Raw genomic sequence first — 20640 nt, 5'->3', positions numbered from 1 at the left:
ATGTACAAACATTGTCGACAAATGGAAATGTAATGAAGAAAAGGATGGGCAAGATAACATTCAAATATATGATGCCTGGTTAAACAGGATGGCATTGCGCATTTCACATATATTATGGCTGGCTAAAAGACATGAGACTGCATAATTCCCATATATGATATAGAAACTAAACAGGTGGCATTACAGAACATGTCTAAACTAAGTAGATGACATATATGATGTCAAAAGTAGGCACTGCAAGGCAACATATGCATGATATGACTAACATCATCATGCCAAGGTAGAGCAAACACCTTGGGGGTAAATAGGAGTGGTCAGTGGCGTCCAAATCAGACTCAAAACAGATATCTTCCTCTGGATTACAATCTGGAGAGGGGTCGGGAGGGTTTGCCATTGAACCCACCATGGAGCGATGTCTGCATGACTTTGTATTGCCGCGCAAAACTCTTCTCTTTTTCTCTACATGTTCAGCATGACTGTGTACAATATCTGACATGCATACGGAAAAAATATGGTGAGATTATGTAAGGAGAGCATGCAAAAATTTAGAGTGATGGTAACAACCAGTGGATCAGTGTTTTTCCGTTGAACCAAAATAGCCCTAATGGATCGACGTGAATGTATAGTAATAAGTGATGCAACAAGTGTACAACCTCTTTGCCGTAGCCGTGTCGACCTCAGCATCATTGGGTTGGTCGCTGAAGCAGTTGAGGCAGAGGTGGCTGTCGGAGGTGTGGAGGAAGATTTGAGGAATCTGTAGCCGGCGTCCAGGGCACTGCTCTGTTGTGATGGATCGTTCTGTCGTTGGAGCAGCTCCGGTGAGCCGTAAGACGTCAAGGCTGAAGCAGCACAAGACAGACATCATCAATCTCAAGTGGGATTCTAATAGCATCTCCAATAAATGATGTAAAATGGATGTAAAATTAACATCACCAAAAACCACTTGACTACAACAGATGAGGTAAAAACTATTGACTCTGAACTTAACTGTCGAAACTGAAATTTACTGTGGAATCTGAATGCTACTGTCGAAACTGAACGCAATGGTTGCAGAGAGGTACTTGACATGTAGTTTAGGGAGGGCCAGCAGTTCATCTTCAACCTGCACCCCACTGAGCCGTCAGCCACCACCGGCCGAACCGCCGGCCCCAGCGCCGCCTCGCCGCCCCAAAACAACTCGCCACCGCCGCCCTGGCCAGCCCTCTAGGCCCCCCTCCCCCCCACCCTGAACCCTATGATAGATAATGGGGTACCTCTCCAGCGAGCCCCCGTCCCTGCTGCGGGTGTTTCTTCCTTAACTCCGGCGAGCCCCCCCCCCAACCCCTGAAAATCGACTGACCCAAAAGTCGATTTAGTCGACTGAAGTGTGGCTTAATCGGAGCAGAGCAGCAGCACGAGCGAGGGGGAGAGCAGCAGCAGCAGCTAGGCGAGTGAGCGATCGAGCGAGAGTCGGAGCAGCAGCAACAGATCCGGCTGGTATGGCCGCCGCCGTCGAAGGGGCCTCGCACTGGGGAAGAGCCGCCGTGGAGATGTCGCCCGCGGCGCCGGCTTCAAGGTAGCCACTCCATGGGGGTGCGGGATGGAGCACCGTCAGCGCCGGGAGGTCGAGTTAAGGAGAAGGTGTGATGCGATGAGTGTGCAACCTCTTTGGTGGCGCCGAGTAGGCCTCGGCTTCGTTCGAGGAGTCGGTGAGGATGTTGCGGTTCCGGTGCAGCAGGTTAAGGCGGCGCTGTGGGGATGGAGCAGCCGCGATAGACGAGGCGATCGTCGGAGCAGCTCCTTGGAGGTGGAGGACGGGGTGGCTGAACCGGCGGGACAGCGAGATGGATGACGGATCCTTATCCGGGGAGGTGGACGAGGGACGTCGAGCTGTTGCTGTGGACGACGTCGTCGGGGAAGAGGCTCCGGCTGGGCAGCGGTGACGTGGCAGATGGAGGAGGGTGGGGTTTCGCGGCTGGAGCGAAGAGGTTATGGCGGCCTGGGATTTTGAATGGCGAAAAGGGGGCGATGGGAGGGGGTAAAGCATGACTTAGGAACGCGCTTGTCCAAAATGTAGGGTGTGTTACAAAGGTACCCCCACCGATTTGAACTAGCGGCCCTTTCGGCTCAGGGTTAGAAGGTGGATTTCACGTGTCTGGATTTGGCAGCTGGAGGGAGTTTTCGCGCGCGTTGTAATTTCAGGATAGCAAGGCGCGGGTTGTGAAGGCGCCAGTTTTGGGAGCATGATATCTGAATTTTCGGGATATAACAAGACGCGGGTTGAATTTTAGGGACAAGCCTAACGTGTAGTAATATTGTACTTGTACGTACCAAATCAATTCGCACTTCCCTCAACCAAAAAGAAAACGAAAAAAATAAAACTATTCACACCACACAAAGAGACAGTCTTGCCCTGTTGTACTATACAAATGCTATTCAAAGCTACTCCCTCCTTCCATCTATATAGGGTCTAATGCGTTTTTTGATGCTAACTTTGACTAAATATTAGAGCAATGATATATGACATGCAACTTACACAAAGCACACCGTTAAATTCGTCTGTGCAAGGTTCTTTCAATGATATAATTTTCACATTGTGCATGTCATGTAGTATTAATCCTGTCAATAGTCAAAGGCGGTCTTAAAAATCTCATTATGCCCTATATAGATGGAAGGAGGGAGTATGAATCCATGTTATGTTCGATTAAATTTTTTCGCTTGCTGTATAATGCATGTAACCTACTCATACCAACATTTTAGTGCATTCCAAATGTCTATACTACTGCTGCAATTCGAACTAAATTTGAATTCGTTTCTCTATTTCAATAAGAATCTACAATCATGATTGTTGCCAACTTCAACCATCATAGTTTCCTTGCTATCCGCCAGATATAAATCAGACAGCCTATAATGCAGGATGGCAGGCACACCATCATCAACAACTCCGTTTTTTATAAGAGTAGAGATAAAATATATTAAATGTAGTATACCATGTTCATAACCACACCATGTGTATCACCGTTATATATATTCACACATCCGTCAGTTTGAAACACTATGATAAATTCTTCAAATATCCGAATTCGCATTTTATAAGAGTAGAGATAAAATAGGTGCACCGTGCACGTACTCACACTTCGTGCCCAGCCACACCCGCGCGGGTACACGGTGGAGCTCATTTCTTTACGAAATGGCAGCCCACGTGCTAATTTGAACACCTGTAGCGGTTGTTTACCTAGGGAGGTCGTGTACCACGCGTGCACGAAACAAAGTTCGACTTGATGCGTTGCCGCGTTATTTTTAAATAAAGTTATAGCGCTCAATGGCACGTATACAGAATATAAAACGATTTTTATGGAGGAAAAGGTAGTCCGCTCTTCAGAGTATCTCACACAAGGCTCCGATGGCCTCTCTCTCTCTCACCGTTGGTCACTGATCTGGCTACATCCCGTCCGCTGGGGGAAAGGGAGTGCGGTGGCCTCTCTCTCTCTCTCCCCGTTTGTCACTGATCCGGCCGCATCCCGTCCGCCGGGGGAAAGGGAGTGCGGTGGCCTCTCTCTCTCTCACCGTTGGTCACTGACCCGGCTGCATCCCGTCCGCCGGGGGAAAGGGAGGAAGTGCATCGTTTCTCCGTTCGACGGCGCCGAGGCAGCATGTCCCGATCTGTGGTACACGCCGTTCTCTCTGACCAAGCTCCGGCGCGGCAGGGCCTACGCCACCTGCTCGCAGATTCCGCCCGCCGCCGCTCACCTAGTTACATCCCGACGACCTCCAGGTATCCCCTCCGGCCTTGCTCCACTGCCCATTTTCTCACGTCGCTGCATGTGGATCTTCCATAGTTCTTTGCCCAAAACGTAGTTCATCCGGCGTACTTTCCATATTGCATTCTCGTCCTCACACTGTTTTAGACAAACACAACCGTGTTGTTATCTTCCCTTAGGACAAGGAATATGCTTCTTTTTTGTCGTCGCATGTGTCATCAACTGTTATTGGCCAGTAATTGTTTCCTTTCTACCTCTTTTTTGCAAACAGGGCTATCCATTTCACCTTGTTGCTATTGCGACCTTTTGGTGAACTGCACAAATCACTTTTTTCTTAAGAGTGTTTTGTGCAGTTGTACTAAAATGTCACACGGGCAACATCTCTACATTTTAGTGCGACTGCACAAAGGGAGATTGGTTTTGCTCTATCCTCCTCATCCAACTCCGAGCCTAATCTTCTCCAACTAGTTAGTCTTAAGAGAGACTGCAAAGGTGACCGGCTTCTATTTGTGTGTTTATTGTTTCATCAGCAATCCTCTATTATCGTAATCACACTTGATATCTTTGGAACAGGGACGCTCAGCTCTATTTTAGTGGAACTGCACAAAATGATCGGAATGTTGCATGCTCCAGACAGCTACTTTTTTCCCAACATGCCTTGTTGATTTAGACAGAGCTGGGGGGACGTTGCTGCCAATGAAAGCATGGATCAATTTTAATTTAACACCTTCTCACAACTTTGTCTTCAGTTGTGATGTAATTATTAGCTCCGATCTGCTAATAATTGACATGCATTAGCAAGGAAGTTAGTTTTTTATTTTTTCCGAAAGAGCATCGATGGCAAGACACGCAAAACAAAAGTTGAAAGCTCACACCATTGTACAATTTCATGTTGCTGGAAAATTATTTGTATAGTATGTCAATTATGTAAACAAATGATGGAAGCTTGATAGCATTGCCAGAAACCTCTTCATCATCCGGGTCCATGTGCCATGCACAAAATTATACTCCTTTGTTCCTAAATATTTGTCTTTTTACAAATTTCAAACGAGCATATTTTAGAGTGTAGATTCACTCATTTGGCTTCGTATGTGTACTCCCTACGTTCCTAAATATTCTATTCGTCTTAACAGAGATTTCAACAAGTGACTACATACGGAGCAAAATGAGTGAATCTACACTCTAAAATATGTCTATATACATCCGTATGTGCCAGTCCATTTGAAATCTCTACAAAGACAAATATTTGAGTAGTCACTCGTTGAAATCTCTAGAAAGACAAATACTCCGGAGTATATTTAAGAACCGAGGGGGTAGTGCACAACCGCATGGGAGACTCAGCCCGGTCGTTGCGCCGCATTAATAGTGAGTAATGAGAAGTCAAATCATAAGCCCCGCCTTTCCCACTATAAGTTGCTCTGAAGAAGCAACCATCAATACGCTCTTCTTTGAATTCGCTCATACTACTCCATCCGTCACTGTTTATACATCGCGCTTCAGAAAAAAGAAAAAAAATCTGTGGGACCAAGGCGACTAGCGATCGGCCTGAAAAATAGCATTGGTAGTTATAGCACGGCATCTATTACTAGAGGGAATAATGCATACACACATGCATGCAGTGCTTCCACCCCGGGTACACACATGCATGCACTCCGTAGTAGTACAGTACATGGAGAGAAAAATGTGGACTTGATTACGGTTACCATGCCCTAATTAATTGAGCATTAAACCAAACGCGTCTAAAGTCTCTCTGGTGGTGGAAATGCATTGAGAGAAATGCATCATAATGAGGCGCGACCTGTAAACTATGATGGAGGGTGGAGTAGTATGAAGGTACAAAACCAAGTACGCGTACTACTGCGCTTGGCTATTCGCCCCTTCGTGAAGTCGAACAATGATGGTACTCCGCATGTTGGGTACTACAGTGTATGCCTCTGACAATCTGACACCGAATGGACTGATGCATGTCCACCGAGGGTAGGTTGCATTAGTCAAAAGGCGTAAGCGAGCTTCACCTTGTCCTGCAAGCTTCTCCTCGTTCTGCGAATTGACGGGACACACCAAAAAGTAGTGCTAGTCCATACTCCCTCCTTTCCGGTTAATATGGCTTAATCTTTTTTGTGGGTAAATGAGAGAGCTTTATTCATATATAAGCATTCTTAGGACGATCAGCCAAGACACTGGTCACTAGGAAGCGAGGTACCCCGCAAAAAAAGAAGTAGGAAGCGAGGTGTTTCATCAAGCCAGCTCTCGGCCACATTCAAAGTGCAGCAAGCACAGTTCGCATGAAGATGCGCCGCAAGGTTTGCTGACCTGTTTACATGCTGAATAACAAAAAAGAGGAAATATTATTGATCGCTACTATTTGTAACAGGATATGAGCCAGAATTAAGCGAGAATTGTGGCGAGTGTTCCATGCAATCAACTTCCATTATCACATGCGAGAACCCTCGAAGAGAACCAAATGTGTTGAAGATTGATTTATCACATTTTAAAATTATAATAAGAGTGCAGACGCTCCTCCATCCGGTTCCTAGTACTAGTATAGTATGTACCTTTATGGACTATAGTAGTATTATGTCAGGACCCCGATTCCAAGTCACATCGATCTAGCCGGTAACACCTCATATCACTTTGTGGCCTCACGCACGGTATTCCACGGGTGTCGCCTTACCATGGCCCGGGACCGTTTGCACCTTTTGGCTCACGTATATGATAGTGTCGCTAGCTTCCATATGACAGAGAACCCGGGCCGACATGGCTAGTCGTTAACCCAAAGCGGCACTAACCTATGGGAAAAGGCATACATGAATCACATCGAGCATGCCGGTCAGCAGCGTGTGAATCCAGGCTGTAGCACTGGGCTAACAGGACTCCGGGAACCCGGGCTGTAGCAGGCTAGGCAGGACTCCAGATGTCACCGCGTGACATTTCCCCGAAGGGACAGACACAGGAACGAAGTGAAACACATGCCGGCCAGTCAAGTGTCCTGAGCAGTAGTGCTGGGCTAACAGGACTCCGGTGAACCGGGCTGTAGCGGACTACTATGGCTCATGGAAGCACTAGACTACATTTCCCCATAAGAGAGGCTGCCAAGGATAAACAACTAGATTGTCAGATCCCACACATACCAAGCATTTCAATCATACACATAATATGCTCGATATGTGTAAATACAACATGGCATCACAACATAACTCTACGACTCAAGAATTTATTCACTAGGCTCCGAGGAGCGAGAAATTACAAACATAGGTCTCATGACCCAACATACAGAGCATACAAGCATCAAGCACAAGCGGAAGCTTAACTTGTCTGAGTACAGACAACTACAAATGAAGAAGGCTGAGAAGCCTGACTATCTACCAGATCCTGCCGAGGGCACAAGATTGTGGCTGAGGTAACAAGCTAAACATCGAAGTCCATGCAGAACTACTAGCGAGACTGGAATCTCTCTGCAAAACATAGATTAAGCAAATGTGAGTACAAAGGTACTCAGCAAGACTTACATCAGAACTAAACTACATATGCATCGGTATCAACAAGGGGGGGTGGTGGAGTTTAACTGCAGCAAGCCAGCTTTGACTCAGTGGTTAACCTGAACTACGGTTGCAAGCAACTCTTTTGAGGTGGTGCACACGAGTCCACATATTCACCATTCAATACACCACTATGGATCCACTCCCGTCTCCCTACGAGAAGGCCATCCATAGCACTCACACTTATCTTGTGAGTTTTAGAGTATCCACTTTCACTTGTCTATGAACTGTTATAGGCAACCCAGAAGTCCATTACCGCGGACACGGCTATTCGAATAGATGATGTTAACCCTGCAGGGGTGTACTTCTTCACACACGCTCTCACCACTTACCGCCGTTTACACGACATGTACTCGGCAACCTTCAAGCGAAAGCCCAACGAGGGTATCGGCCACGGCCTACCTAAACACTCAAGTCTCTAGTCTAGGTTTATCGCCTATCCAAGTTCCATCCGCAGGGAGTCCGGCCGAGGTTTCCACATATGGCCTCGAATGATGTGAACAGGGTTCCCGAGACACCAAACGGGCGCCCGGTACACCATGCCACGGTGTATCTACCGCAACATAGCCCAAACCTAGGGTCAGCGCTATGCACGGCCGCCAACACATAACCTACAAACACCAGAAACTAGTTGCAACTCCTGGGCAGAGTACTAGGGTGATTAAGAAGCCGAGAGGGTCAATAAGGATCCCAATGAGTGGTAGTAGCTGTTCATGGATCACAGACACAAAACCCAGTTCTTGAGGACGGTTTCAATGAGACAACCCACCATGTACTCCTACATGGCCTCTCACCGCTACCTTTACCAAAACATGTTCACACACTTAGCTCACACACAGTAGGACATGTTCACACACCTCCGATTCATTCCCGATGAATCAGACCTGACACAACTCTATGCAATAGCAGGCATGACAAACAAGCATGAATGAGTAGGCACATCAGGGCTCAAACAACTCCTACTCATGCTAGTGGGTTTCATCTATTTACTGTGGCAATGACAGGTCATGCAGAGGATAAGGGGTTCAACTACCGCAACAAGTAACAGATGAATCGTTGTTGTCCTAATGCAGTAAAAGAGAGCAGGAGCGAGAGAGTGGGGTTGTATCGGAATGAACAAGGGGGTTTTTCTTGCCTGACACTTCTGAAGATATCATTGGGTCTTCATCAGTGTCAACGATCACCGCGTCGGTACAACGTCTATCGAGAGGGGACAACCACCGGCAATAGAGAAGGAACACAATCAATGCAATGCACAACATGATGCATGATAATGACATGGCAATATGTTGTTGATTGAGCTAATCCAACTAGCAACACAATTAAATGAAGTTGGTTTGAACACTAGGTTCAAATTCAAATTCAAACTATGAATTCAAATAGTGCATTATCATGTTTTGGACTAGACAGTGAGGTTAAGTTGTTCAAACATGCATGGAAATGCCATATTCAGATTCCTTGGATTTTTCTGATCATTTTTCATATATAATTTATTTCATTTGGAGTTACAGTTGAATTTCTATGAATTTTAGAAGTTTATACTAATTTCTGGAATTTTCTGAATTATAATAAATCTAGGAGATGAGTTATTGCGTTAGCATTAGGTCATGCTGACCTCAGCAGGTCAACAGGCGGGTCCAGGTCAAACCTGACGTGTGGGATCCACACGTCAGTGACACAGGCTGGTTTGGTGGATGACAGGTGGGCCTAGTCAACTGCCATGTCAGCCGGGTCAACACTGACGTGTGGGGTCGGTCAACGTGTGACGTGGCAAAGTCAAAATGACAGGTGGGGCCCTCCTGAGATCGGTGCTAATCTAACAGAGTAGTTAACTAACTAATTGGGCACTAGGGCCCACATGGCAGTGGCTCTAGAGGGGTTGGTTAGTGGGATGTTTAACCGCTAATGACGGCCACGTCAGCTACCGGCGTTTAGCCGCCGGCGACCAAATCCGCGGCGGAGGGAGTCGGGATTTTGCTGCAGGGCCCTATTTGGCGCGCGGGGAGCATCTACGTGAAGCTGGGGGGCTGCCGCGTCGAGTGGTGGTGGTGTTTGGGCTCGGGGTGGTCGGAAAAGACGCCGGCGACGACGTTGGCGGCTGCCGGAGCTCGGGCGAGCTCGGGGTCGTCGCTAGGAGGCACGGCAGGAGGTGCGGAGGGGTGCTGCGGGCTCCTGGGGACACAGCGAGTGCGGTGAAGTGCTCGGTTGCGAGCTTGCGTGGCTGTGGCCACGGCTACGCCATGGCCGGCGGCGAGATGCTCTCGGGCTCGAAGAGGGCGGTGACTACATGGCGCAAACGAGCAAGGGGGAAGTGGGGATCGAAGGAGAAGCTCACGGGGAGTGCAGCGGTGGTCTTGGGGAGCTCGGGGAAGCAACGGAGCGGGCGCACGGTCGCCGGCGATCTCGGCGGACCAAGGTTGAAGAAGATGGCGATGGCGGTGTTGTGGTGCGTCCCGGCTTGCTTGACTTGGCGGAGAGGTCGGGGACGATGTGGCGGAGCGCCTGGACTGGTCGGGGAAGCGAGGGGGAGGCGGTGGACACGGCAACGACGAGCGGCGGCGATGGCTCCTCTCGGCTTTGGGAGAGAGAGCGAGAGAGCGCGAGGCAGGGAGAGAGGGGAGCGGTCGAGGGGGTTCAGGGGGTAGCGTGGCATCGCAGAGGGAGTGCAGGGCGACGAGGGGGCAGCCAGGCAGGCAGCTGCCGGCGTGGCACGCCGCGGCGCCGTGTCTAGCTTCTCCTCTGCCTTCTGGCGAGAGGAGGAAGACAACTGGCAGGGGGGTGGCTGGGCTGGGCCGGCTTCAACAGTAGGCCTCACAGGTAGGTGGGCCGAGGTAAGTGCCAGGTTAGTCCTTCTCTCTCTCTTTTAATTAAATTTCGTTTTCTATTTTTCTGTAATTTGTTTTGATTTAGTTTTAGACACTAAATCATTTTTGTTGCTTCTGATAATTCTTGTAGGGACTAGTTGGGTTATTCCAAAGCCCTTCACCAAAGATCAGAATTATTGGACATATATTAATTAATTAATAAATATATATCCAATACAAATAGTTATTGATTTAATTCAAAGGCCCAAAATAAATATCTCTGAGATTCCAAAAATATTGTTTTAAGTTTTACCTCTTGCCAATATTTTCAGAGACTAAGAGGAACATTTTCTTGGACTTCTTTGAAAAGATTTTAATGTTGATTATTTTTGAAGTGATTTATGAGGGTTTCAACTAACCTTAATTCAACTTTCAGAATTTAGACATGATGCATGAGTGCAGATGCAACTATTTCACTCAGGTACTCTAGGGTTGTGACATATTACTAGTAAACTTTGCGCTTGGCTGTTCGGGAAGTCAAACAATAATAGCACTAGTAGTATAGTGTATGCTTCTGGCAATCTGACACCGAATTAACTATTGCACGTCCACCGCCTGAGCGAGGGAGAGCTTGCATTAGTAAAAAGTTTCTCCTTGTCCTGCGAGCCACCGTGCGCAAGCTTCTCCCATCCTACAACCTTATCCTCGTTCAGCAAGTTGACGGGACACAGCAAAGTAATGCTAGTCCGTGCTGCCTCCTCTCCGGTTAATATGGCTTAATTTCAAACGAGATAAATACACTGTCTGTCACTGTATATTTGTAAAAATACGGTCAGTGGACTTCATAATATGCTCATTGCGCTCAATATATATATTTTCCAGTGTTCATACAGTCACTAGCTCACCCTGACTGAGTATGTGTGTGCATGCATGTGTATGTTGAGCACTTGAGCCTGACCGTGTGTGTTCCGTCGTGTGCTCGGACATGCATGCATTACGGCGTCGCGCGCGTTTTTGCGTCCATGTGTACGTGTGACTGTTGCATACACATAGGGGGAGTACGTGTAGGGGCCACTAAGGAGCAGTCAAATCACACAGTAAGTTAGTCGGAAGAAGCAACCATCATTTCACTCTTGAATGACATGTACGCAATATAAAATGGTTGATATGGAGAGAAAAAGAAAACCACTATATATACACTAGCAGGAGCCTAAGCTACAAGCTTGCTTGCTTAGGTTGCTCTCTTCACAAGCATAGAACGACAGGCCTGATCCCGCGGCTGGGGGAAGGGAACAATGTTCTGCGTAGACGCGGTCGACATCGGCGAGGGAGAAAACCCACAGTCGGTGTGTCCCAATCAAGGGTCACCGTGGTATGGGCCGATGCCGCGTCCCAACCGCCCTTCTAGCTACAGTCCGACGTCCCAGGTAGTCCATCTTCCTTTTGGAGCCGGCTTGCTCCACTGCCGTAGCTCCATCTCCATGTCGATCTTTCTCTACTTCTAACGGCTTCTACTTGTGATGAGTTTATGTCTCATGAACTAGTGCCAGTACTATTATTCTAATCACACTTCTTCAATATCTTTGCCATCAGGGATGCTCAGGTCGATTTTAGTGGAACTGCACAAAAGCATCGTATGATCCGAGGGTGCCAGCCATCTTTCCTTCGACAGGTTCTACCTGGCCAGGAAATTAAATCATGTTTAGGGTTTAGGGTTTAAGTCGTAGTGACCCCATCAGTAGTTTTTCTATCATACACGCTCTCACAACTTTTTTCTTTAGTTGTGAAGTAAATATTGGCTATGATCTGTGAATCATTGAGATGCATCAGCATGCGTGTTAGTTTTCCTTTGTATTTGATGGAATGTTGTAACGGGGCAACCTTGGAATAGGAATGAAAATGGAGTGGAAAAGTTTCCGTTTTTCCGGAGAAAAAATGGAAACGGAGAGAAACCAACGTTTCATTTCGTTGGATCGCGCCATCAAGAAAAACCAACGTTTAAATCACGTCTGTCGTGTTCGTGTCTCACCCTCCTCCACGGCTCGACCTCACATGGTCGCTCGGCATGCCACTCACCGCAAACCGAGTAGTATACCATAACTTTCCTGCCTGCTTGTCGATGGATCGTGCCATGGAGTACTAGCACTACTGGAAGAGATTGACGAGTTGGGGGAGGACAGCTAGCTATAGCATGGACTCCCAAGAACTTATTAGTGGAAGAGATCACACATGTTGTAGCCGGCTATTGCGACCTTTGAACACGGAGCAGCCGCGTGCACCCGGAAGCGGCACGGGCGACACTCTCTCGGCCGGCGCGCCGCTTCAATGCCGGTGCCAGTGAGAGGTCGCGTCCGCTCTGGCCGGGCATGAATGCAGCACTAACCGTTTTGGGCGGGAAGCACGCGCGGGTGATGAAGAGGGTTCGGGTTGGTCAGGACCGGCCGTGGCAGCGGTCCGGACCTGCGCAAACAAGAGATGTTGTACGTTAATATTGTTGTGTATATAATTAACAACGTAAATAATGTACCAGTTGGACAAATATGATTGGAGATGGAGATGGAAATGGAATTTTATGTAAACACGGATATGCATGTCTATGTCTATGTGTGTGTGCGCGACGACTCTCGCGACCTGGAAGCGGGGGCGTGTTTTTGATCGAGTTTTCTTTCTTGGTACGTTAGAAAATCAGTTTGTCTAATTCACATCTAGATGTTATTTAAGGATATCACATCTAAGCTCCCACAAGTATATAATGTAGCAACAAGAAACAAAAAAACTAGGAAAAGACCACAAACAGAGTGGACATCAACTTATATGTGACATAATTATGTCACATCTAGATGTGTCCTAGACAGACCCTTAAAAAATTGTCCGCCAGTTTTCGTTTCTTTTTTTCCGGGAACGCGCATATTCTATTTAAAACCACTGCTATGGAGAGATTTTTTTACTCCAGTATAGCCTCTTGTTTGATAGAGTTTCTCGCGTCTCACTCTCTCACCCACTCCATATCAAAACAAGATGGCAGTGTCCAATCTATCTCTCTCCTCACTGGTGGTCACAGATCTGGCCGAATCCCATCCGCTGCGGGAGGTGAGGAGGTGCAGCATTGACGTTGTCGCCGTCGGCGATGGAGGAAGCCGATGCGCACCGTCCTCTTGGAGCCGGCGCTGGCGCGGACGAAGATCCTCCGCGCCCTTGTTCACTTCTGTCGTGTGGGCAGATCCCGCCCGCCCGCCTAAACGACATCTCGCCCACCTGAGGTATAACTTCTTGTACTGGTCCAGCTCCCCAGGTCGCTGCGTGCGGGTTTTCTTCTATGCGACTACTCCCCAGCTCCCCATGCATAGTAGCTAGGGTTCGTCGGCTGGTCCAACATCACCTACTAGTGTTATTATAGAGGAAATGCCACTCAAAAAGTTATCCTAATTTATGCCTCGGTGGAGGTATACATGTTGTTTCGACAAAAATTACATGGTGGTTGTGCGGTCATTATCCATATGGTGGTAGTACTATCACTGGTTAAATGAAGAAATGCTTTTTTCTCGGGTATCCTGGTTTAGTTCCCATCAAGATAATTATGATGCTTCTATTTGTTGGTGTACTTTTCATTAATTCTTATTGACAATTGAGATGTCGTTGCTAACCCTTTTTTTATATTTTTGGAAACAGCGATGCGTGTCTCCATACCCAGGCATGTCTTCCTCAATTTTAGTGGAACTGCACAAAATTGGATGGCCATTGTTGTTCCACCTCACTGTCCTCTGCCACGTGGTTCTTCCTTCCTCGAGCTTGATTACTGAGAAGAAATAGACCACAGTGAGGATTTGTCGAACTTCTTAGGTGCCTCACCCAAACTTGATGCCAAATGGATGATGCATCACCACGATGACCTATCGATGCTCATGGTTGCACCTCATGGTTGCGTCGGCTGGTGAAGCTGATTGATTTTCGACGAAAAACAAGCTGTCTTCCATCAGTGCTCTTTCCTTGTTACGCACAAAGATGATATCCTTCGTCAGTTCACCTTGGTTGCGTTGGAGATGCAGTCGTCTTTCACGTTGGTGCAATTTTATCGCACAATTGGCTATGAATCAAATGTTTCCTCGAAGAAGGATCGCCGTTGGTACTAAGAGCATAAGTTTTGTATTGATTTCTTGTATTGATTTCTAAGCCTTCTCACAACTTTGTCTCCAGCTCCCCTGTAATTTTATTTGTCCAGCTACTAACTTTGATTTAAAAAATGGTGTGGACTAAAAACCCGGATGGACGTAGTAGACCTCCATTTTTATTTACTCCGCATATTAGATTTGACTGAAGTCAAACTTTGTAATACTCTCAAACCTTTCCGATAATTGAAATTAAATTTCTTTATTTGTACACACTCTCACACATTTCCGATAATTTGGCGCATGTGTGGTTGTTCACTTAAGGGAGGGTAGTGTACCACACGTGAAGGACAGGAAGTGCGACCAGGACGCGTGGGCGTGGATCGTTAGTTCATCGGAAGTAGTACTATTTTCCTTCACTGTACATTAAATAAAGAGTTCCATTTCGTACTTACACAATTTAAAACGATTGTTATGGAGAGAATAAGAAAACCACTCCACTATATTTTAGTCGTATACACGAGAGTACTATATGGACGCAGCTTCATTGACTTAGTGCACCTGCCTTTGGATTTACGACAGGTGGGCCCAAAATGTGGCTGGCTCACCTGTCATACAGCCAAAAGCAGGTACAGTGAAGGCACCGGAGCTTAGTCTGTACTACAGTAGTATATATATAAGCGGGAGCCTCATCGCTTGTTCGCTAGGGTTTGCACTCTCCACACGCTCGCCGCACTACATATATGTTACACGCTAGAGGCTTGGCGTTCATTTGCTAGGGTTTGCTATATTCATAGTCTCTCACCCTCTCTTCACCAGATCTAACCAAGACTGCGTTCGCCTCTTGTCTCTCTCTCCCCCCTCACAGCTGGTGAAGGAGGCGTCCGTATCCCGTCGCACCGGGAAGGGGAGGAGGTGCAGCGTTCACTCTATCGCCTTCGGCGAGGGAGGCAATCCACTGCCGGCTGCGCTATTCTCTTTCACCCAGCGCATGTGTGGGAGGGTCACCGACCCCTTCTTCCTCGCTGCCGTACGTAGTGTGGGCAGATCCGGCCTCCCGCCGCACGCCTTGCCACATCCCGACGGCCCTAAGGTATAAGTTTCTTTGAAACCGTCGTTGCTCTAGCTGCATGTGGATCTTTTTCAATATGTAGTCGAATCTAGGTCTTGGTTCAAAGAGGAAAGAAGGGTGCGGTGGGATGGAGCAAGAATCTAGGACGTGGTTCAATGAGGAAAGGAGGGGCGGAAAGTAGTATAGACTGGCTATCCAGCCACTTTGTAGGTCGAAAAGGGAAAAAGGGGGTAACCCAGTACACACATCTGTAAGGAACCGATCTCTTTGTTGAAAAGAGAAAGAAACTGGGGGGTCGGGTAGTTTGTGCATGACTAGATTTGCTGCCCTCACATAGGAAGAAGGTTCAAAGAGAACAAATATGGGACCAGCGCATATATGCGGCTTGGCTACATACTCTGCATCACCCATTTATACGTGTGGACGCACATGGTGCTGGCATGTCCCATGCAGCTATTTTGTTGTTTTTAATCTTAGAGTTAACTACTGATCTGTTTTAAAAGAATTTCTCTATTAATATGAATCAATGCAACCGTTTTAGAAATGCTACTGTCCTATACTTTGTTTTCCATCAAGATAAGGTAGATGCTTCTTTTTGTGGCCGCATGTTTCATCCTCCTTTATTGGCCAGTAATTGTTTTCTTTTTTGCCTCTTAAAACAGGGATATCTATTCAACTTGTTGCTATAGAAAACTTAAATGTCACACCGGCAACTTTGCTTGATTTTAGTGCAACTGCACAAAACTTGATTGGATTTCCTATTCGTATTGGTAGATTCGTATTTTATGTTGGTCGTCTCATGAAAGGTCAGTACAGGCCTTCATCCACATGATTGTGCAGTGTGCTTTAAGATGTTGTGCTACTTGTATTGGTACTGTTATAAATAAATGATGAATTGAAGCTATTGTATTGCTGTCTTTTCCCATTAAGTAGTGAACAAAAATGGGACCAACCCAGACATGATGCTTGTTGCTTTGTTACAACAAATTCAGCATCACCCCCTTTATAAGCCAGTAATTGATGCCACTCTCAGAATTAACTACTGAATCTTATTTCAAAACTGCAACACTAGTTAGGGATTGGCGGGATTACCAGTTTTGTGGCGGCATGTTTCATCCTCCTTTATTAGCCAGTAATTGATTCCTTTTTTGCCTCTGTTTACAGGGATATCTATTCAACTTGTTGCTATTGCGACATTTTGCTTCGCTATGCGAAACACTTTGCTTGATTTCAGTGCAACTGCACAGAACGAGATTGGATTTCCTATTCGTGTTGGCAGATTCGTATTTTATCGTTGTCGGTCTCATGAAAGGTCAGTGCAGGCCTTCATCCACATGATTGTGCAGTGTGCTTTGAGATGTTGTGCTACTTGTATTAGTACTGTTTTAAATAAATGTTGAATTTAAGCTATTGTATTGTTGTCTTTTCCCATTAAGTAGTGAACAAAAATGGAACCAACCCAGACATGATGCTTGTTGCTTTGTTACAACAAACTCTGCATCACCTCCTTTATAAGTAGATGGAAGCACATACTGGTGTTGCGCCCACTCTACCCTGGAACTGAATCTTAGTTCAAAACTACAAACACTTGTTAGGGATCGGCATGAGTACCATTTCTGTTAGGGATCGGCCGGAGTACATGTTTAAGAAATGTATTGTTCAGATAATGTCTCTGTTATTATATATCAGTTACAGACTTACAGTGCTATACAAATGGTACTATCCTGCTTTGTAGTTCTTTCTACATGTTTAACCAAGGTATTGTTAAGATAATGTATCTATTAAAATGAATCAGTCGCATTGTTTTAGGAATGATACTTTTCTGCTTTTTCGTTCTTTATACATCTTGAAACAAGGCATTGTTAAGATAATGTCTCAGTTAATATGAATGAATCACACTGATTGAGAATTGCTACTCTCCTGCTTGGTTTCGGATTAAGATAAGGTAGATCAGTAGATGTTTTTCTTCGGGAAGTACAAGTCATCAACCGTTATTTCTCAGCGATTGTTTCCCTTGTACCTTTTTTTGCTTACAGGGATATCAAAATTAAAGCTCGGTTTTATTCCGACTTCGATTTTAGTTCAACTGCACAAAAGGAGCCAATGTGTCCAAGGCAAACTGCTGCATTACTGGGTCCAGTTGGTCGTTCCACTTTGCAGAAAGAAGCAGTCATTGTTTGCTCTACATTACAGAAGGAATGACCGAGAAGCTTTACAGAGTATTAGGCCTTCCACTATGTAGGCCAAAAGAGGTGCCAATTTCACCTTTTCTTAGTTTGGCACCGAATCCCTCCATTGCTATAGCCGGTGCCATAAATATTAGACACCGGTGACATGACTAGTCTGCAGAGACCATTGGCAATTTAACAACACGTGGAGTGCCCTGGGCAAGAAGTGCCCAAACAAGTACAAGAAGCGATAGGACTCCGCGATCATAGGCATTACATATTTTGAATGGGAAAAGCTTGTCAAAGTTTAATCGTTGATGTTAGCAAGAAGCGACAGGACTCCACGATCATAGGCATTACATATTTTTGAATGGGAAAAGCTTGTCAAAGTTTAATCATTGATGTTAGCAAGAAGACGTTAGTTTAATATATTGGAATTGGAAAACCTTGTGAAAATTTGCTCATTGATGTTAGCCACAAGACATGCATTTGATATTTTTGAGTGGGACGCCCTTGCTGTGAGCATCGTCGAGTGTTTTTTCCTATTCCTGTGTTCAGTTTAGAAGTAAATAGTTACTCTGCTGAGATATTCCTGTGTTAAGAGTTTGTTCTGAATATGGTCAATGTAATGCCAGGCCTTGTGTTTGATTGCAAAGTTGAGCTTGGAATGTTGTGGCATGCGACATCACGAGCTGTTCACCGTGCCTCCTGAGAATAATGCTTCATATTGTTTTGCATGTCGATCTAATGCCAGTGATTTGCTTGTTAAGAAGACCATCCTCTTCTGTTGTTTCCGTGCTTAAGAAGTTCATCGTTTGATGTTTCATTCATAGCCTATACGACAAGTCGGGTAGGTTAGACGTGAAACCATATGATCTTCCGACCAACTCATGATATTAGGCCGTGATTGGATCGTCGTTTTCCAACCAAAACCGCTTGTAAAACTGACGCTTGTAAATTAAAGCGGATGGTCTCGGGCAAAGACGCTTGGTTGGTCGATTTCGACTAGTAAAATATCGGAAATACTTGACACACGATAAAAACGCTGAACGGCACTCAGACGATTGCTAATCCAGCCATTAGCTGTTATTTCAGCCTTGCCCATGGATGGCATGATACGCACGTCGTGCATGTATCGTCTGGTAATGTCGTCCATATAGCAGTGCTCGTAAAATATACACTGGTCTCCCAAATTACACGCGTAACCTGCCGGTTTTACTTACAGACCTCAGGCCCTCGGTTTCATTACGCCTATATTTTACGCGTTGTTTCTGATGACGAGTAAATTACACTTGTATGTTAATACAGGTTTGAAATAAACCAGAGCTCCCAAGCGCGGCCTTACCGTTTCATGCCGTGTCAGTTTCTCGAAGGTGCTCATAGGTGTCCGATGATCCTGGCTTCCTGAATGAGTAGCGGGCGCTATGTCAGACCATCCGTAGGGCCCGCGAGGCCCACTCCATTGTCCTTCGAGTTGTTGCGCTCGCCGTGGCACCGAGCATTGTTAACATCGTCAACGAACATGAGGATTCAGGAGATGACTTTATTTTGACTGGATGACACTAGGGACCCACTAGGGCCATAGCCGTACGTACGCAAGTGCCTCCTTATTATGTACAACTATTTTTTTTGCTTTCTCCTGGTTTCCTAACATCACGGTCTCACACCATTGTCAACCTATGTAGTCAATATAAACGAGAGAATTGCACAAGGTGTGGCCTACAGCTGGGACCAAGCAGCTCAAGCAGTATTTGTGTTTTTGAGGCATGAGCACTGCAGAGTTTTTCTTGGCGATGATTTCGTTGTTGTTCAGAGGAGAGCGGGGTATTAACTGGGCGGGCTGTGGCCCGTCTAGCCCAGGCCAGATATCCAGCCCGGATACTAATTTTTTCAAGATGAAAATGGCTAGCCCAGCTATACGTCTTTTTGAGGAATACCCAGGCAAGGTCAACTTGTTATTCTCCGCCCCGCTGGGCTGCAAATCTTTCCTAGGAGGGATGCATTAGGCTTAACAGGAAAATGGGCTTTAAAAAATAATAAATGGGATGTAATTATAAAAACTGGGCAGTAACTATAAAAAATGCATCAAACACGAAATTAGTATATAAAATATTATTTATGGATTTTGAAAATCTTAAATTTTCATTGTTGCGCGCGTAATGTTTCATTGGATTTTTACGTAATACAAATTTATATTTAATCTGAATAGAAATTTCGGGATAAAAATATTTCGGAGCCCATCAAAATGTGGGAAATTTTATTGAATTCTGTCTTCAACGGTTGGTTGAAATTATTAATCATTGTCCTAGCTAGAAAATGGGCTGTACTTTTAACAAACTGTAAATGGGCTGTTGTAAATTCCATTAGAATTCCAAAGTGGGTTGTACATTCTTACAAAACGCAAATGGGCTATAAGTTCTCTGCCGCACACTCGTGGGCCTACTAAGTGACGCGTCCCCTAAAAAAATAAGTTGACGCATATGAAGGCTTTGCCAACTTATTATAGTCAACACACGGTTCTAGCAGCAGTGGACGTTGGATGTCTATCCAACGGATGTCGTGCTTCTTCTTCAATCTCGGATATTCTTAGCTTCGGCCGCCCAAAAAATGATTCCTCCCCCTGACATCTGGGGCGCACCATTTCGGAGGCTGACCTGTGGGCCTACTAAGTTGGAGCGTACCAAGGGCTTTGTCAACTTAGTCAATAATAAACGTTTCTAGTTTCAGTGACCGTACGATGTCCATCCAACGGTCGTAGTGCTTCTTCAACCTCTGGTCTTCTTGGTCCAGCCGCCCAAAGTAGCAACGGTCGTGCCGCCTGCTCCTGCCTCCCCTGGCCGGCTGTGCTGCTGCGGAGGCCTCACCGCCCCCATACTACTCCCACCGCTGGCCAGGCCATCCCTCCACTCACCCACACCCCCTGTTATTCTGCGGCGACGGCAGCCTCACACGGCAGCCGAACTAGTGAACCCTCGTACTCCTCTCCGCGCGGGCTTCCACTGTTGTGTCTTCCCCGGCTCCGCGTCGTCCCCTTCCTAGGCCTTGTCGTCGTCCAGACCACCGCCCTGGTGCTCTCGGCGTGGCGTGGTCAACGTGGTCAACGACCGACTTCCATCGGAAGAGTATTGTACGCGGAGAGGCTGACAGCTGGGTCCAGGCGGCCGCAAGGAAGTGCCTCCTTATTACGCGCAAAATAATTATTCCTCCACCT

Source organism: Triticum urartu, chromosome 5 (assembly GCF_003073215.2).
Source record: "Triticum urartu cultivar G1812 chromosome 5, Tu2.1, whole genome shotgun sequence".
NCBI classification, from domain to species: Eukaryota; Viridiplantae; Streptophyta; class Magnoliopsida; order Poales; family Poaceae; genus Triticum; species Triticum urartu.
The sequence above is the reverse complement of the archived record's forward strand: the minus strand, read 5'-3'. Positions refer to the sequence as shown.